Here is a 24,016-nt window from a genome sequence, read left to right on the forward strand (position 1 = left end):
TAATCTATATATGTGTGACACATGATCTTGTTTTTTACAGAGCGGGCCCCCTTCCCTGAGTTGTTACCAGGTAGAGGTGGGGCTACTTATCCTATGTTTATGGGTAAGTAGATTTATACAAATAAAATCGAGTACCTTATCAGACTCAATAGGATATATTAGTAATCCTTCTATACTAGCATGTTCCGTGTCTTGAAAAAATGCATTTGATGTTTTTTTACTTGTTGCAATTATCTTTTTTGTCTCACGTCTACAGATAAGCTCCAGTAATACTCAACTTAACATAGGATTACTGGTTTTGTATCTATTTATTTATTTTCTTTCACACTATTTGCAGCAGCTTTGTTTACTAGTCCTGGTCCTGATGAAACCTTGATACTAGTATAGATCAATTAGGCTGAAACATGTCGACTGTCTGATATCTAAGCAGTTTGAATCTACACTGCTTTGCACTGCTTTTTAACCTTACCAGTTCTAGCAAGTGAATAAACAGTTTTTTTGCCCCCACTAGGTAGTTTTAATCTCACTTTTTCAATCTCATTCACTTTCTGCGCTGCGTCGTCACGACACCTGTAACTCTCATATGGGATTTTAGCATCTTCAGCAATATATGATAATCCCAAAAAACATCCCAGAGCTCCTGCCTCACAGTGAGGGAGTTGTAGCCCTCAGTGGGACTAGGTTTTCCCACTGGTAGGAGAAGCCCATATGATGAAACATGCCTCCAATGGTGGGTGAGGGCATTCGTCCTGAAAGGGATTGCTCCCCTTTGGGGCTTTGTGTGAGACACTGATTTACTCTTTCTCTTTTTCTAAACTGGCCTCATGCTAGCACAGACCCGAGTAGTTCTTGTGTTATGACCAAGTAATCATTGACAGAAATATGTATTAAATAGTTCAAAGAATGTATGTACTTGATTGATTTTCATATCAATTACTTTTCCACGAACTATACTCCATTATTACATTGCATTGCACAGATGGGAGTGTTTTTACAGTTTACTATAAGAAGCAATGGAGCACAATACATTATCTTGAGACTTCATTTATTTCAGATAACCACACCTACCACCCAGTATATTTACCCATCAACATTTCAGAGATTGCATGTCACAAAATGATATCAGTACAAGCAATAGACATAACATCCCAATCATATCAAACATAGGCCTGGGTGAAATGTAAATTTAGCTGGCAGAATTTGTGAAATTCAGAAATTTTGCATAATTCTTAAAATAAATGAATGGAATTTCCTGAGAAAAAATAAATGCAGATCAGCTGGTTTTACCTATATAAGGATGCTTCGTATAAGGGTCCAGAAAAACTGCACATTCATGTGATTTTTCTTGTGTAGTCAACAGCTGCAAAATTGTGCCTTAAAGATCTTTCATTTATATCAGCATAATGACAAATGATCACCCCGAACCATATGACATATGTAAATTATCAGGTATAGCACCAGAAAAAAACTCAGCAAACAAGATGAAGATACAATCACAGCACAAATAAAGAGATTCAAAACATGCGAAGAGTGCTTGTTCCTACAATTGCTCAATTTTTAAAGAAGATTGAAGAAAAACATAATAGGAAGATAAAAGTCATGCAGAATGGTCAGACCACAGCACCTTCTTAGACTATGATGGCTAACAATGTCAGTTCTTGAATTGACCCTAGACTACATGAGCAAGCATGAAGTGCAGGCACCAGTTCCTTTTAATTGGTTTGGGGTACCTAATGTTGTGTTTGTGCTGTTTGTGCTGTCTGGTTACGTTCCCAGTCACCCTAGATCTAATCTACCCTCTTCCTCCTGGTATCTTGGCCCTTCTACCTCCACATACAACTGCTCCTGATGTACAGCGCTCCATGGCCCCACACTTCCATTGCCATTTTAATTTTGGCATTCTTCCTACAGCCATTGCTCTTTTAATGTTGGCATCCTTTCTGCAGCCCCTGAAAACCTTTCCTAATCACATGTCCTTGGGAAGTGGATACCATCTTTGTTCTATAAAGGCTGCACCTCTGCATGTGCCAATTACTTGCCTTTTAGACTTCCCAAGAAGAAAGTCTGTTTGTGCAGGGGTCCTGTTTGTTTTTTCAAGGTTTGATACCACTTACCTGTGGACCAGACTCATTTGTGGCATCTACCTTCCATCCTGACATCCGGAGTCAACATTTTCTGCTCAAGACGATCACCTGCAAGAAAAGAAAAGATACAGTCATTACATGCACATAAGCACAGTAAATGCAAAAAAGGCCTGTTGGACAGTGGCATGCTGAGTTATTTTTTAGGTATTTTGGGTTAGAGCAGCAGTCAAAGATATTAACAATATACAGGCCACAGCAAATATGCCAGAAGAGAAGAACTAAATGGACCCTGAAAGCAAGGCACCCCTCTGAACTTTAAGAACTGGGAAGACACGGTGAAGAGCCCACAAAAGACGTAGCTGATTACAAGGGAACACATTCTAATATGGTATTGGTTACTTAACCCTGAGGCTAATTCACTCCTTGTGTCTTTAGGGAATAAGAAAACCACAGACTCTCATTTGGCAGGGAGATAAATGATTATCAGTTATGCTACTTAATGACACACTGCTACAGAAGAAGTTGTTAGGAGGTCGCAACTCCATCCCTCATAGAGACATGATACACAACTGGGAAGTGGGGACTGGGTGGAACCTAGTGGGACAGGGTAGTTTAGGAGTATAACCTTTCCCCTTCTTCCTTTTAATAGAAGGTATCCTGAGTTCCACTAACAGTGTGACCTTCGAGATCGGTGACCAAGGAAGTCAGCCGACACCCACCTAATATGTAGAAGAAGTCGGACAAATCTCTTTCCCAGCCCTTTCCCTTGGGGGCTGCTCTCTGTACACAGTTGTCAGTGCAGTGTGCAAGGTGCCAGCCTCCAGGGAGATTTGTTGTCTCCACTTCTCTCCAGCAGACTCCTGTAACGTTTCAGGTTATTGTTCTCCTGGTCCTGGAACCTAACAGGCCAAAGCAGGGTCTGATTTCCTCTGGCCAGATGATGCTGTATCTTTTGAAATATTTGTATCCCTCTGCTTCACACAGATGCATGGGTGGTAATATTGAAGATGGTAGGGTGTGTACTGTGTACTCAAAAGTTTATATGGGATTCATTCTGTTCTAGAACTCCACCTCTCTTCTGGGTTTGTCTTCTGTAATTCTTGAAATTTCCTTTTATTCATCTGCATATTAGCCAGCTGGTTCTTTAATAAATGAGTAGGGGTGTGCTCTCATCATACAGTGATTTTGCTCCTTGTCATCCGCTTCTTTGAATATCTCCACCTGATGGTCTATTAAGTGATTCTTTCTCAACTGGATACTGGCCCTCTGATACCTTCGAGAGGAGAGGATGGAGTTGTGCAGTGTGCCCACCAAAGCAGACGATTTGTGACACCTACTATACATCTTTCTTATTGCTACCACCCCCGATTCGTATGTAATGACCTTCTCCTGTTTGATGCAAGTGCCTATGTCACAGAAGTTCCAATTGATCTGTGCTGTATATTTGAGTAGGTCTGAAGTCATGATGAGGCTGAACTTTTCACTTGAATGTTAAGATGTACCTCACATTCTATTGATTTATAGATGATATGATAGGTGAGACTAAATGTATGCAGAAATAATAATTATATTTCACAACATTCTTACACAGTCAACAAAATATTTAACAATGTACCACAGTAACAAATTAAAGGATGAAAGTCCCTGACCCTCTGTTTAAATGTACCCTTCCCTTATTTATTCCCTGAGACCTCAGCTTCCCCAGTATTTTTCATTTTTGCTTTAGTTTGTGGCTCTCAAACCCTGTGGAAAGTGACTAAGTAGCTCTCTTAACTCTCATGGCATTGGCACATGCTAGTGGCAGGACAGCAGTGTTTTAGAGTGCAGTAGTTGCATCCACGGGTAAGGACTAATGGCATTGCCTGTTAAATATATTTCCACAAACTATGGAAACAATTCTTCACACTTTTCTTTATTTTTTTAGCTAAAAAAGATATTTGCAAATATTATATGCATGATTCCTGCAACAATGAATACAGATAGGGTAACGTGTGTGAATGGAAAATAGTTTGTGATTTCCTTCACTGCATTGGTTGTTACAGTCACCATCAGCTAGTTGCAAACATTGGTTTGCTTGAACAAGTCAGTGCAAGAGAACCCAAGAAAAGTCCCAAAACAATTTAGAGAAATAGAGCAACTTTTAATAGATGAAATGGTACCAGAATGAACAAAATTCAATCAGTTGAATGGTGATATTAATATTTAGGGCAGACGTCACCAATTCAGGCCAACCTCGATAGAGCTTGATTCGGGTACAGGGACCAGGTGAGTCTCACTGAAGAGTCACCTTCTCAAGTCTGGTGCGAAGAGTTCCATTCATGTTGGAGGGGTCACATGGATTAGGCTTGCCACAGTCAAGGCCCTTTGAAATGTAATCAGGACCGGGTACAGCTACTCTCCAACCATCCTGTCAGGAAGAATCTTGCTCTCCCCCATAGGTTTCCTTTGTCCCACCGTCTAGAAGCAATACACAGAGCCCAACAGCAGAGCCATTCAATGTAATGTGATGCAGGACACTGGCACACAAATGCCAACTTTTTAAAATTGTCATTTCCAGAATTGTAACTTAAATTCCAACTTCACCATGAAAGAAGATTTTACATTGCAATTCATTTAAGTATAAACAACATACCTCTATCTGCCTCTAATCTGAAATTAGCACTTGTTAATTGCAAGAAGGTAACCCAGTTTAAAACTGCACTACAGGCTGCGGGGCAGGCCTGAGGCATGTTTTACAGTGCTACTTTAGTGGATGGCACAAAGAGTATTGCCAGTGCCGGCCAACAGAAATAAAAAGTGGTGAGGCGGGTGGAGAGGGTGCGGGGGTGTGCAGGGGTTATTAATAAAGAAATACAAATTACCTGATGCTTCTCCTGCCACCTCATGCCTCGATGGTCCTCTGTTTCCTGGTCCAAGCAGTCCTTGTGCTGTCCCCATGTTGCTCTCATGACGCATGAGAACAGTGCAGGGATTGTCCTGAGTGGGCTTTTTTAATGCTCACTTAGGCAAAGGGAGTCTGCGCTGTTTCTCCAACCCAGCTGTGCAATAAAGCTGGGTTGGAGAAACCTAACTGCGCATGGCTGTAGCAGTGCACATCACTCTGCCCCATCTGTCATGGCCTGGTACTGACCCTGCCCCTCCCTACAAATGCTGGGTCCGCCAGCAGCTGAAAAATTAAACTATAACAAAATATTACTTATTTTTCAGCTGCTGGCTCTGGGGTAGTTGGGCAACGCACCTCTGCCATTGCAGAGGAGCCACAGCTGGCTGGCGCCCACTGGTAGCATTTAATTTACAGACCCTCTGCACAGGTTGTGCCATTTACAACACACTTATAAGTAAATTAAATGGTTTCAAAAAGGAAGGTAGAGAAAGTCAAATATCTGGGGTGACCCTGCAGAAAGGACCAGGTCCAGCATTCACACACAGCGTCATTGTGTGTCTGAATGTGGTATGGCCTCCTTTCAACATTGAATCAGTGCCCTTCTGTAGGTAACCACTGCACCAGACTCTCCAGGACTGCCAGTCTCTGTTGTCAGACTGTTTTAATTGCCAGACTGGACTGAAATCTTTCAGAGTTGAATTGGCATATCACTAATAACATCATCATCAGTAGACAGCAATATTATCCTGTGGTCTGTATAAAAAGAGTTTCGAAAGTCTCAAAGACAACGTTGTTTTGGTTTTGTTCCCATCATCATCTTGTATTGGTTTCCTCACAGCAACATTGAAGCACCACTTTGAAGCTCCCACTCTCTGTCTAGAGCAAAAGTGTAGTTAAATTGCACACATTTTTTCACATCCACGCACCCTTGAAAGATTGTGTTGCAACAAACACACATGACCCACGGATGGTGTAAAAGGCCAGTTTTATTAGAACATGGTTGCATATCATTAACTTTTATTAAACAATAACCTCAACTTTGTGAACTAAGGCACAATCCAATCCCCGCACATCACGCAGCCACTCACCTCTCACACTAACTTCCAATCCCCAAACGTCATACCTCGTTCTATCCTTCTCCACTCCGATCCTTACATTCTTGCCATCTCCCCAGGCTCTCTTTCTTTATCTCCCATACACCCTCCCCTGAGCTCACTCGTCAACCGACAAGGTGCGGCCCACAGCTTTTTCTCCTGTGATCTGCTCTTCTCCCCACCCAGAGGGAGTGGATGAGCCCACATGTGGTTCTCCACCTCCCAAGACTTCCACTTACAACCCCTGCAACCTGTCCTAACTTTGGCAAAAACTACACTGTACAAAAGACAAGTCCCCCATTCCCTGACAACTGGTGATGCACCGATCTGAAAGAGGCATATCACGCCTCTCTGGATGCTACTAGGCAAAATTACCAAACCTGCCACTTCCCCTTCAACCCACTTATCCCCACCAATGTCCTGTTTGGGACACGAGTACCCCGAGGAAGGGCTAGTCTGTATCATGCTTTTCCCTGATGACCATCATCATGCTACAACAAACACACACAACCCTGGGATAGCAAAAAAGGACAGTTTTAATAGGACCTGGATGCATATCATTAACTTTTATTAAACAATAACCGCAACTTTGTGAACTAAGGCACAATCCAATACCCTGCACATCATGCGGCCACTCACCTCTCACACCAACTTCCATTCCCCAAACATCGTACCTTGTTCCATCCTTCCCTGCTCTGATTATTACATTCTTACTGTCTCCCCAAATTCTCTTTCTTTATCTCCCAAAACACCCTCATCTGAGCTCACTCGTCCCCGGAGAGTGTAGAAGAGCCCCCATGTGACTCTCCACCCCCCAAGACTTCCGCTACCCAGAAGAAACCCCAGATGGTGTTTTTCTGCCCTCCATTTACCCACAGACACCTTTCAAAGGTGACCTCTCTTGAACCATTTTTTCTCAGGCCTCATGCGACTCACTGTTTCCCTCAGCTCCATCATGTAATATGCATTGGCCATTCTTGAAAAATGTACTCCATCATCCCAAAACAGGCATGCCTCTTCCTCGCGAATACCCCCATGAGAGAACACTGTAATTCCCATCTTTCCACAGAAACTCTCATTGCGCTGTTTTGTGTCCTGCGAGCTTTATCTATTGCTGTTGCTTTACCGCTCCCCGCAAACTGCAATGTGGCACAAATTCAGTCCATACAATGCAAGTCCCAGCAAAGTTCTGCTTGATGGCTTCGAAATCCCACTGCATGTGTTGTAAGAGTGACAAACTAGATAACCGCTCTAAATCATTTTCCTCCAAATGAATCAGCAGCATGTCCAGGAAATCCCTTTGTGGAACCAACTTTGATCACCAGGGCAGCAAACTTCTCAATCGCATTCCACTTTTTCCCCCACCATAAAACTTCATATTGGCAGCTGCTGTGCAATCCCAGATTCCTGCTGTATATCTGTTGGTCCGCATATTTGGCTGCCCAATGCACGAAGGAATGTCCCATAATCCAGGTCACCGTCTTGGCCCCTGGACTGTTCACACAACCTACATTAAAAAAAGCACAGCATTTGGCCTTCCTTCCACACAGACCCCACTTTCCCTGCTCACACCCTGCCCCTCTAGCCGGGCCATTATTACCTTTATTCCCTAACATAATACCCGCAACAATGTGAATGCCACCAGTGAATCATCCGGATCCGGTTCCAGCCCCACCCCAGGCTTGACACCTTTGTCGCTGCCCCTATCATGAAAGAGTGGCTCCCAAACGCCGCCGGATCACTACCCAACCAACGAAGCCCCATATGCTGCACAGCCAAAAGTTGGGAAGCCGACATCGGAATTCCACCTTGGTGACAGGAAACTTCCCTGTACCCTCGCCCAGCCAAGCCAGGAACCTTTGCCACTACCGCACCAGACACACTGCTTCACTTCCACCTCCGCTTAACCATATCCATTTACCCCTGCCCTGTTGCTGGTTCTTTGAGCTTCGCAACCATATCCCCTAATGCCATGGATCCATGCGCACATCATCATGCAATAAACCAGACGACCTTGCTGACAACAAAAGCTCTGAAACTCGAGTAGCCCCAAAAAACCTCCAGACCATTCAAAGCTGGAAAATGGTGAACTCAAACTCATTATAACAGCATGAGGATAGTCTTGCCAACAATTCAAATGTGATGGCCTCCCTTGGTGCCACCCTCTTCCCGCCCCTTTGTTTGCCCCAACCTTTCAACATCCGGCCTAAAATCTCATCCCCGGCAGGGTCAAAACCCCATTGCAGCTTGCTTTAGAACGAAACCCCAGTCAAATTGCCCCCAATCGTGGTAGGCAACATATCTTTGTCAATACAAAAAAGTACAAAATGCAACACTCTCCTTTTAACCTGTTCAAGAACCTGATCCCAGCCCCATGGCATATTTGTTTCAAAAGCCTAGAACTCGGTCCACGCCAGTCCAAAATTCATCTTAGTGAATGCTGCCAAAGATTGCTCAACCAGGCTGAAGACCCTCATTCACCTGTCTCCCAAAACTTTGTCCGGTAGCGGCGTCTAGATTGCATCCACCCTGGATGCCAGTGATCAAAGCGTTGCTACTGTGAACGAGAAACAGAATCTGCAATGTCATGCTGGGCATTTGGTACATGCTGAGCCTTGTAAACAATATTCAAATGCAAACACATCAGCATAAAGCGTCTCAACAAGCGCAGCACCCGTAGATCCCAGGCCCTCTGTCTATTAACTAGCTCCACAACAGACATGTTGTCTACATAGAACAGCACTGTCCTGCTCCCCATCTCCCACCCACAATTGTAGCGCCACCAGCAAGATGCCAAGAAGGTGATGTTGCTGCCTTGATGTAGCCAATGCTCTGGCCAGCATTCAGCACACCAACAGCCATCCCAAAAGAGACCAAAACCGTGTGCTCCTGCCATGTCAAAGAATATCTGAAGCTGCCATACTGAGTTTTCATCCAAGAATTTATTGTCACACCACTAAAGTCCTCCAAAAACATCCTCTATACCCCCAAACCAGCTTTGACAGTCATAAAAATCCACACCCTAAAGTATGGCAAACCCACACCGGACATGGCTGTGCCCAACAGCCTGCAAAACGTTTATCCTGCTCACACCACACAGCTTCTGTACCTTTCCTAGATCAATCCTGCGTTTGCCCATCACTTCCAACAAGAAAGCCTGTATCTCCCTCACCTTGGCCTGTGGTAACCTTGCCTCTATGAAAACTGTGTCCAACTCAATGCCCAGAAAAGTCAACACCACCTGCAGACACTCAATCTTCCTGGGCACCAAAGGAACCTCAAAAACCTCCACCATGTCTTGGAAATGTTGCAGTGCCTTCAGGCACTTGCCTGAGTCCTTCCTGCCCACAAACAAAAAATCGTCCAGATAGAGAGATACCTCTTTGTGGACACTGGATTGTGTGAAGGCCCATTGTAAGAAGGTACTGAAAGCTTCAAACAGTGCCCAGGAGATAGCACAGCCTATTGGCAAAACCTTATCAACATAGATAAATCCTCCAAACTGAATACCCAACAACTGAAAATCCTCGGGATGCATGGGGTAGCCGAAATGCTGAATTGATATAACACTTTGCCAACTCAGCTCCATGACCACAGCTCCGTACCAGGGCCACTGCATCATCTACAGATATGTACAGCACCCTGGAATCCTCCTCGGCAATGTAGTCATTCACCAATGAACCGTCCGGCTAAGAGAGATGATGGATTAGCTGGAATTCCCCTTCCACCTTCTACGGCACCACCCACAGAGGAGACACAATCAAATCAGTCATGGGTCACTCAGCATAGGGTCCTTCTATTGTACCCTCCGCTACCTCCTTGGCCAGTTTGTTCACTGCAATTTCTTGGAATTCTTTAGCTGACCGCAAATTGTCAGCCCACCTCCGTGTCCTAAGACCCTGGCACCCAATCCGAAAACCTTCGGATTTCCCCATTGCAGCAGCAAAGCATCCCCTCTCTGTGGATAGATCGCCAGCCAAGGCTGCAGTCTTTCTAGTTTAATGGGAGTGTTTGCCTTAGGCTTCAGGGTGCCCTTTTTGAACCCTACCCTGGGCCCCCTTCTTTTATTCCGCTGGACTGGCCAAGGTGAAACATTGAGTGATGGGGTGTCTACCTCCACATTTTGAACACTCATGTTTAAAGTTACATGGGTGACAGGAACAGAAACCCTTGTTGTAGTTCAAGGATGCCCCAACATTGGTTCCTGTTGGTTTTGCGATGTAACCCAACCCTGTTAGGTGGGCCTGGGCTGAAAAGGCCGATATGCAATGAGTAAACCGCTAGCCATGTGCGTGGAAGCGGCTGACTGAGTGGATGACATCCACTGCATCCATAGTTCTGTGTCAACCTCCCCCCATGATTTGTCTGGGATTTGTCTGAGATCAGGCTCCCCCGTGCTCGGAACTCTTCATCATAGCTAAGCCATGTGAAGCCCCCCAAGTGCATTTAGGCCTTCCTGATTATGTCCATATATTTAAACATAGCTATCGCCCTGTTCCCATACTTCTCACAGTATATGCTTGCATAGATCAGAAAAGCAGACGTCCAATTCTACATTTTAATCAGCACACTAGGCCGCCTTGTGAGTTCCCACTCCTGCTTCCAACCCTATGTCGCCTTTATTTCCCTGTGAAGGAGTTTGACTATGTCTACATATTCATGATTCCATATTCTGTTCTTGGTTTTGTCAGAACAGGTGAAACCCCAGCGGCATTACCAGACCCATATAAGGGAGTCTCTTTTTATGTTTGTCATCCTTCATATCCGTATCCACCCTTGTCCATATCGGAGTCTGTGGAACTTTCTGACTGGTGCCTCATCTTATCCTTATATGCAGTCAAGAAATAGGGGATTGATTCAGGTAAAGACCAAGAGGCTGGAATCAGTAAAACAAGGCAAAGAACATATACCTCTTGGGCCATGAATGCTACAATCTATTTTCGACGTAAGATTATCTTTAATCTGCAGGTAAATTTTGATTAGTTAAGTACATTTAATACATTTTAATTGTCAGTGAAACATATTAGAGCCACCATACATCCATCTATTTGCGAACACCAAAACTCCCAGTATGTTTTTGTCAGGAACAATTTTTTACTAGTTTTTGCTTTTGTTTTCACAACTACAAAATTATTGTACAATCTTGACAATAGACTTTTTCGACAAACAATTTACAAATGGGTCTATATACAGTGACAGGGAAACAAAACATATATTCCATAGAATTCATTCATCTTAATCTAATTCACTTAGATAGTCGTACTATGTTTCCAAAGTATTTGGTCTCTTTAGGTTATACGACCTCTATACAAAAGAATTCATAGGTCCAAGGTGGAGAGGTCAGGGAGAACCTGTCAAAATCAAAAACATATAAGCTGTCGCAATCCAGCTTAAGGGAAAATCGTTTTGGTGTCTGGAAAATTTTAAACAGGGAAGCCCTTGGCCTCAGGGTGGGGGGTGCCGACTCGTTTCGACCTTAGTGTGGGGATCAAGATGATTTTCAGAAGGTCTTCCTCAGGTCTGGAAAATTCTGTGTAGGACTTTTGTACATGTCATCGAGTAGCTTGGACTGATTTCCTGGTCCTGTCGGTTGACCAGACGAACCAGAAACGCGGAGGCGGACACAGAGATCAACAAAAACCTGACCCTCTCCTACTGAAAGAAATTATTATAACAAAACAGAAGAGGAGTACCAAGAAACCATAGAGACGCCACACGCCCAGGACCAGGAAATCAGTACCAGCAATATATGTGTTTGGTTTTGACAGGTTCTCCCTGACCTCTCCACCTTGGACCTATGAATTCTATTAATGAGTTTTGGTGTTCGCAAATAGATGGATCTATGGTGTTTCTAAAATGTTTCACTGACAATTAAAATGTATTAAATGTACTTAACTAATCAAAATTTACCTGCAGATAAAAGATAATCTGAGGTCGAACATAGATTGTAGCATTCATGATCCAAGAGGTATATGTTCTTTGCCTTCTTCTTATCCTTAGACTTCTCACTCACGCGCTTGCACAATTCTTTGCTATGGGCGGGTAGTTTGTTTTTATCCTTTTTTCCTGTAACTTCCCCCTCACCTACTCCAACAGATCTCCTTTTTGTTGTATCCTTCTGTGTGTCCCTATCCCCCGAGCCAGAAACTGACCACCACTCGTACCTGAAGGCAATGGACCAGTCCTCCCTCCTTCTTTCCGACGTTTTCTTGAACCCCTCTCTGGTACACACTTGACTGCTACAAGACATGAATTGAAGTACCGGTTGCGTGCCCTTCGCTGGCGCTGCGTGTCCCCCACTTGCTCACTTCTTCCTCTTCACGCAACTCACCCTACTCCCAGTCATCACTTTCATAATCCAAGACCAGTGCATCCTCACACACACCCTCCTCACACTCTTCCTGGTGCACCTCTTTTGTTCTGTCTCTCTCACATTCATCCATAGTCAATGTTGATTCCTTGGCCTGTCTGGCAAAAATGGGCCATTCCCTCTGCGTAGGGTTGGCCACCGAGGGCCCCCCCATGTCTTCTGGCCAGCGCCTTGAGACCACCATGTGCCACGCTGGCAGCGCCTTCATCTGTCAGCCTCTGATGCTGACCGTGCCCTGATCCCCCTTCCTCCCACTGCACCGACCCGGAGGGTCTTGTGCATCACCATGCCGTTAACCCCTGGAGCCAACCTCTTGTCCTTTCTAGTCACCCCCCTCCCCGCTGGGACCCATACCCAGTGTCCCTGACCATTGCACTTGTCACCTCTGTCATTGGAAGCTGCCCGTCCATCCCCAGATGCAACCCCCACGCCCCTGCCCTGGCTGACTCCTCTTTTTCTCATGCCCTGCACATGGCTTACCAGCGTGCCTCGGTCTCCTGGTCCAGGCGGCGCTGTTTATTAATCTGGGCTTCAATATCAACAGATGCCCACTTGCTGCCCTGCGCCCCTGCCCCTTTTGCTCCAGGTGTGGCATTCCCCCATCCTTGACAGCCTCCCTGTCTTCTCCCTCCCTGCCCTGGCTGGCACTGCTTGTGCCTTACAATGCCTTACAATGTTTTCAATGTGGGGCCCTTGGCCGTGGGCCCCCTGTCTTCTCTATATTATCAGTAGGATGGGGGCCCCCTCCCCTCCTGCATGCCTATCTTTGAGGCCCAGCCGGCCTCCGGCATTGCCATGCTGAGCCTGCTTCACCCTTTTGGAGCTCTGCTCCTGCTGCGTGCCAGCCCCTCCCAAGGCTTCCTCAGAGCCGGTAAGCTCATCAGGGGGCTGGGAGGCTGATGCCCCTTCAGACCTTGCTCTTATAGGCCTTCCCCCACCTCCGTCTCCTCCCACACCCACGCTGACTCACATTGCCTGCCTCCCCAGCTATCAGGGAGGCAGGCTACGACAGCGGCGGCCAAACTGCTCACTGACAACTGCGTCGGCCAAGTCAGGCCCACCCAGGCTTCCTCCAGGACACAGGGCTGCAGGAGGTCATGCTAGCCTGCCTCGCCCAGTGTCTGGACTGCAGCCCGTATCTTGTCGGTGCAGGGGGGCACCATGTCTCTCTCCACCTGTAAACAAAGCGCTGTGCTGGCCTGTGGACAAAAACTGCCCCGCAGATGAGGGCCAATACGAAGGTAGGACTACCACGTTGCACAAATTCTAGTACAATTTAGAACTACTCAAAAACTCTTAACTACTAAGAAAACCGTTCCCTAGTGATGCACTGGTCGAGAAGAGGCAGATCACGCCTCTCTGGACCCTGATATACAAAATTCCCAGACCCGCCTATTAGTCTGTGACATGCTTTTCCCCAGGTCCATCATTCTTGCAACAATGTGCACTGCTATTATTGAAGGTTGGGGCCACATCACTCACTGACTGGGAGGGAGGAGTGAATTTCCTTGCTGCCTGTTCATTTTTATGCTTTATTTTTGCATTGTCTATAATACTGCTCTCCCTTTTTAGCCATTGCACCATATTATTTTCATCACCCCTTCAGAGATCAACTGATCTAGAAAGTAAGACTGAAGCAACTAACTTTTACTTCTAAACCTAACTTCATATCTTCCACATGTATTTATACACTGTATGAAATTCAGAGTCTGGCCCAGCCAATCAGAATGATTAAAATGCATTCACTAACTACTGTTTGTGCCTGCCTTCTAGGTTCAGTCGCAGCATGAATCAGAGAGAGAAAGTGGCCTGTGAATTCGCCCATACTATGTGTGATTAGTGGGCCGGGTTATTTTTGCATAATAGTCCAAATCCCCTCAGCATGTGTTGTTAATTGTCCTTCCTGTCGTTATGTGTTTTCTCTTGGTTTCAGGACCATAAGTATGACGCAGGAAATTAACAGCAGTTAACATCCTGTACAAATGGGATAAATCTCCGTTAATGCCATGAGTAGAAAACATTCATGCTTAATTTCAACTCAGTGTTGAACGGTGGCATTAGCTCAGCAAATCTGAAGGTTTAGAATACTGCTGTGCTGTTGTTTGCCTGCATTTTAAGTTCACTAAAGTCGAAAGCAGAGACCTGAAACAGATGGGGAATGTTGGCTGATTTGTCTGTCTGTGGAGCATTGTGATACAGGCACTAATATACTTATCGCTCACAGGATGCCTGATGTTATCAGTTGTTAACTGCCCTTCCCCTCATTGTGCATTCTCGCCTTCAAGTCAGACCTACACTTGCTGAGTGGTTTATTAACAGCTGGTAACATCCTCAGCAGAGGGCAATGGCCTTATGTCAGCGAGAAGGTTATTGATCGAGGGTGAACATTGAACATGTATAGTTTCACAAGGCTGGAAAGGAGGACGGGTGACGGTTTGAGATTTGATTGTATATCTTCACATCAGTGAAATGATAATTCCTTACCCAAGACTTTTATTGGATTTAGAATAACAAAGGCAATGGAGAGCAGTTCAGCAACAACTAGGGAGATGTGGCCCAGTACTCTTGTTTCTGTGGTTGGCCAAATATCTTAAGAAATAACAGTTGTGTGGTTAATGTCCCACCTTCTGTTTAGTCAAAGAAGCATTCAATTTGAGGGACATATTTATTATCATTTTGTATTCTGCAACATTCATAGAAAGAGGAATATTCCTCTAAAGATTTTTCTTGTGCAGGTATGTCTCCCTTATTGCACAAACACAATCTTGCCCTTAACACAGGCTTCCTTACACTGTGGTGGAATGGTACCTCAGTTCTGCTAAGAACAGATGCCTTTTCCTATCAACTTAGGCTTCTCCAGTTACAGAAAGCAATGAAGGATAAATCCCCATGTCTGCACATTGCTGGGAGCATTAACTTCCCATCCAAATTCTGATACCAGCTACACGATGCTGGCACCCTTCTCAGCTGCCTTTTCCTGGACTAACTGTCAAGTATTTAGCAATAGAAACAATGACTCCTGGAGGATTGGAATACCAGAACCAATGCTGTGACTCCACTGGAACTGTGCACGGATCACCTTGTGCCCTGCACGAAAGGCAGTGGGTGAGTCTGGGTGGATCTGATAGAGGCTCCTGGAGAAGGGCGCACTTGCCTAGCAAAGACCAGGCTTTTTGTTGGGATGCCCCAACCTCAAACTGAACCTCGCTCCCTGCTATTCCGAATTGTAACAACAAAGCGAAATGTCCATGTGTACTAATTGTTCTTATAATTGTTTTAATGTATTTTAGCTGTTGTTTGGTAAGTTCTATGACACCCCTGGGATCTTGTTTGAGGTGCAAAACTGCAAAATGATGTCCAGTGCATGAACAGTGTGAGATGGAGGAGGTAATGACTGATGCCTAACTTGAGGCTGGTGAATGTCTCATAGTTTTTTGTTATATAATTTATTCCTCCACATCTTACTGAAATGTGGTTCGTTATTTTGAAGACCTTTTAGCCAATTCTACTGGTAGACTGGAAAACACACCTGGAAAGCAGTACTTAATCCCACCCTCCAACAGTAAAAAACATCAAGGAAAAACCGAAAGGGCATTTTAATATAATGAAGCCAGCCCACCATGATAGCATGCAATCCAAGAGATCAGATAAGATGCATTAAATTGCATGTAGTCATCGATTTATTTTGCATGTTTTTTGTTTTACATTATTACTGTTATTTCCTCCCAGTATTAATCTCATACTAAATTAAATAGTCCATTAAATTGCGTGTGAAATATTAATTTAATTTAACTTTTATCAGCAGATCAAGGGTCTGTGCTTAAGGTAGTTTATGTTTCTACTTAAGATGAGTAAGTGCAATTCAAAATCCAGAATTAGCCTTAATAGAAACAGGACTATTTCATCATTTCCAGATTGCTATTAATGTAAGAAGGAGCTAGGGATTTGAAATTTGACTCTGTCCATACATTAGCCTAATTCACCATCAATATGCTAATGAAGTCTTACGTCTGCTGTATGCCATTAAAATTACAAAGCATGTGAATAATGTTGGCATGTACACTTTATGCCTGTACATGTGCGAAGGCTAACAGTGGGGAATGTCAGAAAGTTTTATTGAAACTGCCTGGAGAATATTCCAGATCATCTACGATAACTGCTGGGAGTTTGAAAGCAGCAATTACAAAGCAGCAGGGAGGGAAAAGAGACTGACGTTTTTAAAGGCTGCAGCTAAGAAGCCCTCAGACGTGGAAAACATTGAGAATGAGCAAGGGCTGCATGATAAATACTTGCAAAATTTGTATTCCCTACTAAAATATAATGCCTTCTGTGTTTCCCAACCAAATGAATGCTCAGGGGTGGTAAGATGTAGTTAGAGCACTGCTAGCGAACATAGCATTCCATTAAATGTCGTATAAAATATGATTTAAGTGAAGGAAGAAGCATATTCACATTTCACAAGTGTGAAACGACAGAATGTAGAATATGACATCTACAAAACTGGAACAGTAAGTAACTCATATCCGGAATTAAGCACAGAGTTTGCGGGACTACATAGAAGCAGGCAGTATGATGAAACAAAAGCAAATGATAAGTAAAAAGTGGTTTTCTTTAAAAAAAAAAGGATATGGCAGAGAACCAGAGCTTAATCAGGGGTGCCCAAAATTGGTTCAGGAGGGCTAAAGTCAGTGTATGTTGTGATCTACCCAAATGGGATAGGTCTACATGTAACGAATGTAAATGGACATTAGTTACATATTCAGTGGTTATATTCAAAAACTTGTCTGGATCCTGCCATCCGGGACTATTGTCAGACCCCGGTCATAAGTAAACTCTTTTCTCTTGGTTGAGCTGATTTAATTACTAGAATGGGCTGCAAGCTATGTCTGCAAAATCCAGTTCTCTGGTTCACAAATATGACAAAGCTACAATGAGGGGCTATTGTTCCCATTTGCAAGCAGATGTTACCTGGGGGTAAGTTAATGTCACCTAGTGTCCACACTCCAAATGTCATTGCCTATGCCTCTGAAGTAAACATGTACACCAGTGCTAGACCGTAGACCTAAGGCTTGTCATAGACCTAAGGCCTACCAATGGAGTGTAGACAGCCCGATGAGTGTATCTTCTGATTCAGAATTGTTGGTCCGCTGGCAGTTTGTGCTTGTCTTTATGGAGCATTTTCACTGCACATAATGGGGTGTCATGCATAATGAACACACACATATTCCATACGTTTATGGTGTACGGCACCTAACATCTCAATATTCGTAACACAATTTTACATAAATGTGCCACATTATTTGTTATTACACATGGCTGCTATACTAGATTGATGAAAATACTTTCAGACCGCTCGAAAAAATCCCAGTACAAAATATCATTATTGGCACAATAATCTATCTAAATAAAAACGTTCTGACACATAGGAACTCAACCGAGTGCACTGGCATTCCTGATGGGACCAGATGCACTGTTACTGTCCAGACCAAGAATTACAAGGTCAACAGAAACACACCACGGGTCTGCCATGTAAATCACGGATATTTCAGCTGCAATACACTGCTGAAATCCCCAGAATGAAACTGCTTGGGTAATAAAGGAATTATTGGTGTAATGGAACCTGGAATTATCGATTGCCCTTGTAATTCCTCATTATAACAGGGATTCTCAGGGTTCCACCCGTAATCCCCATTGTTTCTACAGCTCTGAAAGAAACAGGATCCGGGGTATTGATAACACTGAGGAAATAATGAAATTGATAAGCCCCCTACCCTGGGGTACTCACTTTCAAAAGTATTTGCATGTGCATTTAAGGGACACGCACTTGTCCTGTTCTCAGCTCCCCCACTTAAAGCGTGAATGTTGCTGGTGACGAGATGCAGAAAAGAGGTAGCAGTCAAGAGCGAACTGCAGTCTCTTATTGGTAAGCACAGATGCTGGAGCAGCACCACAGTGTGATTGTGGCAAGCACCTTACCTGCGCAGTGGGCAAAATGCCCCTCCATTGTGCCTTCTGGAGGAGGATGGAGTGCCGGCCCCTCTGCCTGGAAGCCTTCTCTTTGGTTGGAGCCTGTTGACAGCTTTTTGAAAAAGCTAAAGTGTTATAGAAAGTAGGTATGAGCAAGTACAACTCAAGCAGCTACATCCAATGGTTGTAACGCATGAGCCCTGTGCAAAAAACCCCAAAACCCAAAAGTCTCAGTGCTAAAGGTGGCTGTCAAACCCACAGATCTAGAATCAGTAGGAAAAGGATCTCAGACAAATCAAGATTAAAGTAGCCTATAAAAGAGAAACGAGGTTAAATATGAACTCCTAAGTACAAGTGATCTACATACAAACAGTAGTGAATCACACGCTCCAAGGGATGAAAATGAGCTCATGATGGCATCAATATTGGAGTGCCAACAAATAAAGTTGAATCCATGAGTTTTTTTTAACCCTCACCCTTGCTTCACTAATTATAACTTCTAGATACACCAACACACCACTAATAACGCCACTGCGAAGGATGATGAGTAGCTCCATCAAACAACAAAGGATATTGCACATGCATCAAGCTAATTTGTGATCGCAAACATTGCGAATCGGTAAAAAAGACTGTTTGCGATCACAAAATAGCTCACTCCAAAGCATGAAGCCCATTCGCAGAATATTATCAAAATTTGCAAAATATTGCAATTACATAAATAGCAAATCAGTAATTACGATTCGGTATTAAGTAATCGCTAATAAGAAATCGCAAACCCAATGCATTAAACATTCGCTAATACCGAATCTGTTAAAAAATCGCAATCAGCAATTCTTAAATAAGAACAAACCACATCAGGTGGTAACCATTTCAAATGGAACAAATCAGGTGCAAATCATCAGTAAACTACTTAAACAGTCCAAGAAGGCATCAGGATGCTTCACAATGGCAGCGCTCTACGTCATGGCGAGGGGGATGAGGCTAAGAGCAGCAGCACAGAGAAGAAAGAGGATACAGGAAAGCATTTTCAGAGTGGTCTATACTTTGCTAGGGCAGACGGAGGAAGACATTTATGATAAATATAGGCTGAATGCAGACACAATCTATGAGCTCATAGCTGAATTGGACCCAATGCTGCAGCGTCAGACTCACAGGACACATGCCATCCCCACTCACGTGCAGGTCCTCTGTTCACTGCACCTCCTAGCTTTAGGGAGCTTCCAGGGAGTAATTGCTTCAGCTGGAGGTGTCTCTCAAAGTGCCCTATCTTGATTTTTTAATGCATTCCTTGATGCCATGTTGCAGAGGATACACCACCACATCAGGTTCCCCACAACACCACAGGAATTGCTGCAAACTAAATTAGATTTTTCTCATGTTGCATTGATGGGACGCATGTAGCCATTTGCCCACCCTCAGTGAATGAGTACATTTACCGCAACCAAAATCTTACCATTCATTGAACATTCAAGTAATCTGCAATTCTAAAAACATTATCACAGACATAGTGGCTAGTTACCCTGGCAGTGCACATGATTCCTACATCTTCCGGCATAGTGGCATACACAGATGTCTACTTGCGGGGGAATTTGGAGAAGGATATTTGCTTGGTAAACATATGTAATACTCTCCTGCACACCCATCTGCAATGGTGACACAGAGCAGTGACTAATGTATTTTCTCATTACATCCTGTAGGTGATAGCACATACACTGTGTGTTCTTTCATCATGACTCCAAATCTAAATCCTATTTCAGAAAGTGAGCAGCGATATATTGAGGCACACATCTCCACGCACAATGTGATTGAGAGGACATATGGTTTACTAAAATCTAGGTTCTGCTACCTCCACAAAACTGGGGGTGCATTACAGTATAGGCCAGAGTTTTGCTGCAAAATAGTCGCCACATGTGCTATGTTGCACAACATAGCAACTAATAGAGGTATTCCCTTGGAAGACTCTGACAGCGAGCCTGAGGTAGACATCCAGGCAAGACAACCACCACAAGCGCCATGCGGTCCAAATGCAGCAGAGGGGAGACGGAGACAGGCAGAAATCACGCAACATTACTTTTAAGGTGGGTAATCACAAAACAACACATTATATGCTCAAAGGTTTAATGTGACAATTGTGTGGTTGTGTTAATGCACACATACAAGGTGCAGACAAGTGCAGTGTGAGTACAGACAATTAAATGTCATTGCCTTGGCACTTAAACTTCAGTGGGAACTATTTACATGCTTCTGGTTCCCGCACCAGAAATGTACCTGTCCATATGTTTACTTCTTCCGGCCATGCACTCCCGTGGCCCACTCAGTAGGCTCAGCCACGTCCCTCATTGAGCCTTCTGTGCCGTTGTTGCTCCTGGTACTGTGCCTTCTGGGATTTGTCACAGGTACCAGTAGACTGCTGAGGCTGGAGGCCTCCTCACTGCCCGCTCCCCACTGCAAGCACGTTGTTTCCTTTAGCTGCAGCAGTCTAGAGTTGTTCCACTGCATTAGTGACCTGGATGAGGCCCCTGGCCATATCCCTGCAGCAGTGGCTCATCTCCACCTGCATACTGACAGCATGCCTGGAAAGCTGAGCTGTAGTTGTACTCAGCATATTGATTGCCCTGATGTAACCATCCAGGCGCCCTATCAAATTGCGATGCCTCCTGCCATGGGAGGCATGCTCCCCCTGGAGGACCCTGAACAACTCATGCACAGCTGTTGCAACACTGGCTAGGTGTTCCGTGTTTTCCCTGTGCCCTTGAACTACAGCAAAGGTGAGCTCTCTCAGGCAGTCACGCATGTACCCCATGTGTGTTGCCATTGTTCCCAGTTGGCCCTACATAATCCTCATGTTCCTTACTTGCAGGCGCTGGACCCTCAGCATCTTGCCCTCAAGCCCACTCCAGGCAGCTGCCCCATTGTCCTCTGCAGACGTCAGGATTGCCCTGGGCCTTCGCTTGCAGAACTGGATAGACCTGTGCTGCATTGGTACCTCTGTTGGTGTTAATGGTGTGTTGCCAACCTGCTGTGTGGGAGTGCCTGTGTGACTCTTTTCATCACTGTCTGACGCAGGCAGAGGTTGGACTCTTTGCCTGCATCGAGTGGGAGCAGGTATGGGTGAGGATGCTGGCACTTGTGGTCCCTCCTAAAACTGTTCCACTGGTCCCTCTGACTCATGGACGTCAGCCACGTCACTCTCCTGCGCTGCTGCATCTGTGATTTAAACAGTGCAAGGTCAGTTATTTTTTTCTGCATATGTTTGTGACATAGCGCATGCACATGTCTAATAAATTTACTTCTGTTATGGACGAAATCTACTTTAGTCACTTCCTTGCTGTACTCTGCTGCACTAAAGCTATTTTGGTCCCTCCTTGCCTTGCCCTTACATTTGTCTGTATACAACTCCCACAATGCATTTAGGTGTTGTAAGTAAAATGTGGACTGGACTCATGTGTGCTACACTACGCAGAGTATGCATTTGGGACTATTTTAGGTATATTTAACATTGAATTATGTTTAACAGTGGTCTTACCTTGGGAGGTACCCGCCTATTCAGAGGTGTTGATCTGTGTTATCATGATGACTGCCTCTGGCTGCTGTGTGTTCAGAAGATGGTCCCCCTCCAGTTTTTGTTGCAGCTGCCAGTTTTTCAGCCACCCTCTCTTTAGCTCGACTGCGCAGGCCGAACCATCTTTTGCGCAGGTCTGAGATTGCACGCTGTTACCCCCACAGCATTAACCTTAGCTTGGATTCCCAGGCAAATTCTTCTTTTGACTGACTCTGCACCCTGCAGGGAGAGTTTACCAAAAAGCTTAGCGTGGTTCAACACCACTTCCTCAATGAGGATTTCAAGTTCTTTCTCACCTAATTTGAGCCATTTTCTGTGGCCATGCTGTTGTTTTCTCACTGCTTCTGCTCCAAACACATCTACTTCCTGCTGAGCTCAACCAGTCTGCCTCCTCCTCTGACTCTCTCTGTGAACAGGTGTGTGCATTCACTGATTCACTTCCTGGTTGTGATGTTATCCCAATGCAGCAATATGGGTAAATCGCTATTAGCGATTCTGTAATAGCGAATTTGCTATTACCGATTCGGTAAAAGCAAAATCGCTATTGAAAATAGCTATTTTTACCGAATTGCTAAATTATAGCGAATTTTTTGATGCATTCACTTTTGTGATTCCGTAATAGCGATTTCCGAATAATCGCTTTTAAGAAATCATGAAAATGTTTTTTGATGCATGTACCCCATTGTCCCCAAGGAGTGTTTCAGCTATACAAGTGAATGGTGCATTGATGTTTCAATAATCTTGTGTGCAAGGATTTCCCTTTAAATTTGAAATCAAATGAACATTTATTGGAAAGCACAGAAGTGCATGATTTTGTGTTGTGCATTTCCAGATTTATACTAGCAAACAAAGAGCTGATTAAGTAGACCATAAAATGTGAGAATTCTTAGCAATCACTCAACATCAGAGTTTTAAATAGTTGCACAACCTCTGACTCTACGTAATACTACACCCATGTTTGAAAAATACAAAGGCATTAATTCATTTTATAATCCTCTCTCTTCCACTATTCGATCTACATCCTCAACTGATTACCTGGAGGCATGAATAGAGTGATCCTATACCAGTAGTTATGACTTCAAAATGTGAGATAGATGAAGGAGATGTAAGTTATGCAATCAGTAATTACGAAGAAACAGCACAAATATCATGAGTTAACTGTATGGGCCTCATTTCGATGTTGGTCGAGAAGCATCCCGACCGACTCCCTGTCGGAATGGTTTCCGACCGAATTAGATTTGGGGAATCCAACCGAGACAGGCTCCAATTGAAGAAAGGAGTGGGTGCGGAAAACCTTTCACCCTGTGGTGGGCACCACATGGTGCCTTCCACACCATGCATGGTTGGAAATAGGGGACTCATGGCTACCCCCACGGGCCCCAACCAGAGGCCTCCAGGTGAAGGGGGGGGCTGCTACAGGCCCCCAAATTAGGTTTCCGACAGCCGATCAGTGTCGGGCAAACCAATTTGGAAAGGCTGTTCAAATCTGACATCGTAATCGGTCGGTCGGAAACGCGGTCCGTAGACCTGTACGAGCCGACTCAGTTTCTCCAAAATGCTGTTCGGAAGCGAGTTGGAAAGACCGAACGGTTTCTGACCATCATAATCGGTCAGTCGGATAACTTTCCGAGGCGGTCAGAAACGCAGCTTCCATCACAGATTGATGAAACCCTGTGTCATTTCCGGCATTCATTATATGGACTTTCTTATGAGGCACAGATCTCTACGTTTAAGATCTTTGACCTATTAGTTAAGTTCAGATGCAGAATAAAACATTAAGCCTGGCTGGTGGAATTTTTGTTTGACTACCTACCAAATCTACCAATTATTTAAATATAATCCCTTGCAATTAAGGAGAAGCTGGATCATGAGGCCATTAAAGAGAGCAAATTCACCATGGTTTGAAGTTCTTAACACAGTTTCCCAACAGAAGATATTTTAATTAAAAATACGAAAGTGAAAAAAGGTACAAACAGCTAGTAGGGGAGGCAAGAAGATATTACACAGGATCACAATTGATACTGAAGGAAAATTAGTGCTGACTCATTTAACCCT

Source organism: Triturus cristatus, chromosome 4_1 (genome assembly GCF_964204655.1).
Source record: "Triturus cristatus chromosome 4_1, aTriCri1.1, whole genome shotgun sequence".
Classification (NCBI taxonomy): domain Eukaryota; kingdom Metazoa; phylum Chordata; class Amphibia; order Caudata; family Salamandridae; genus Triturus; species Triturus cristatus.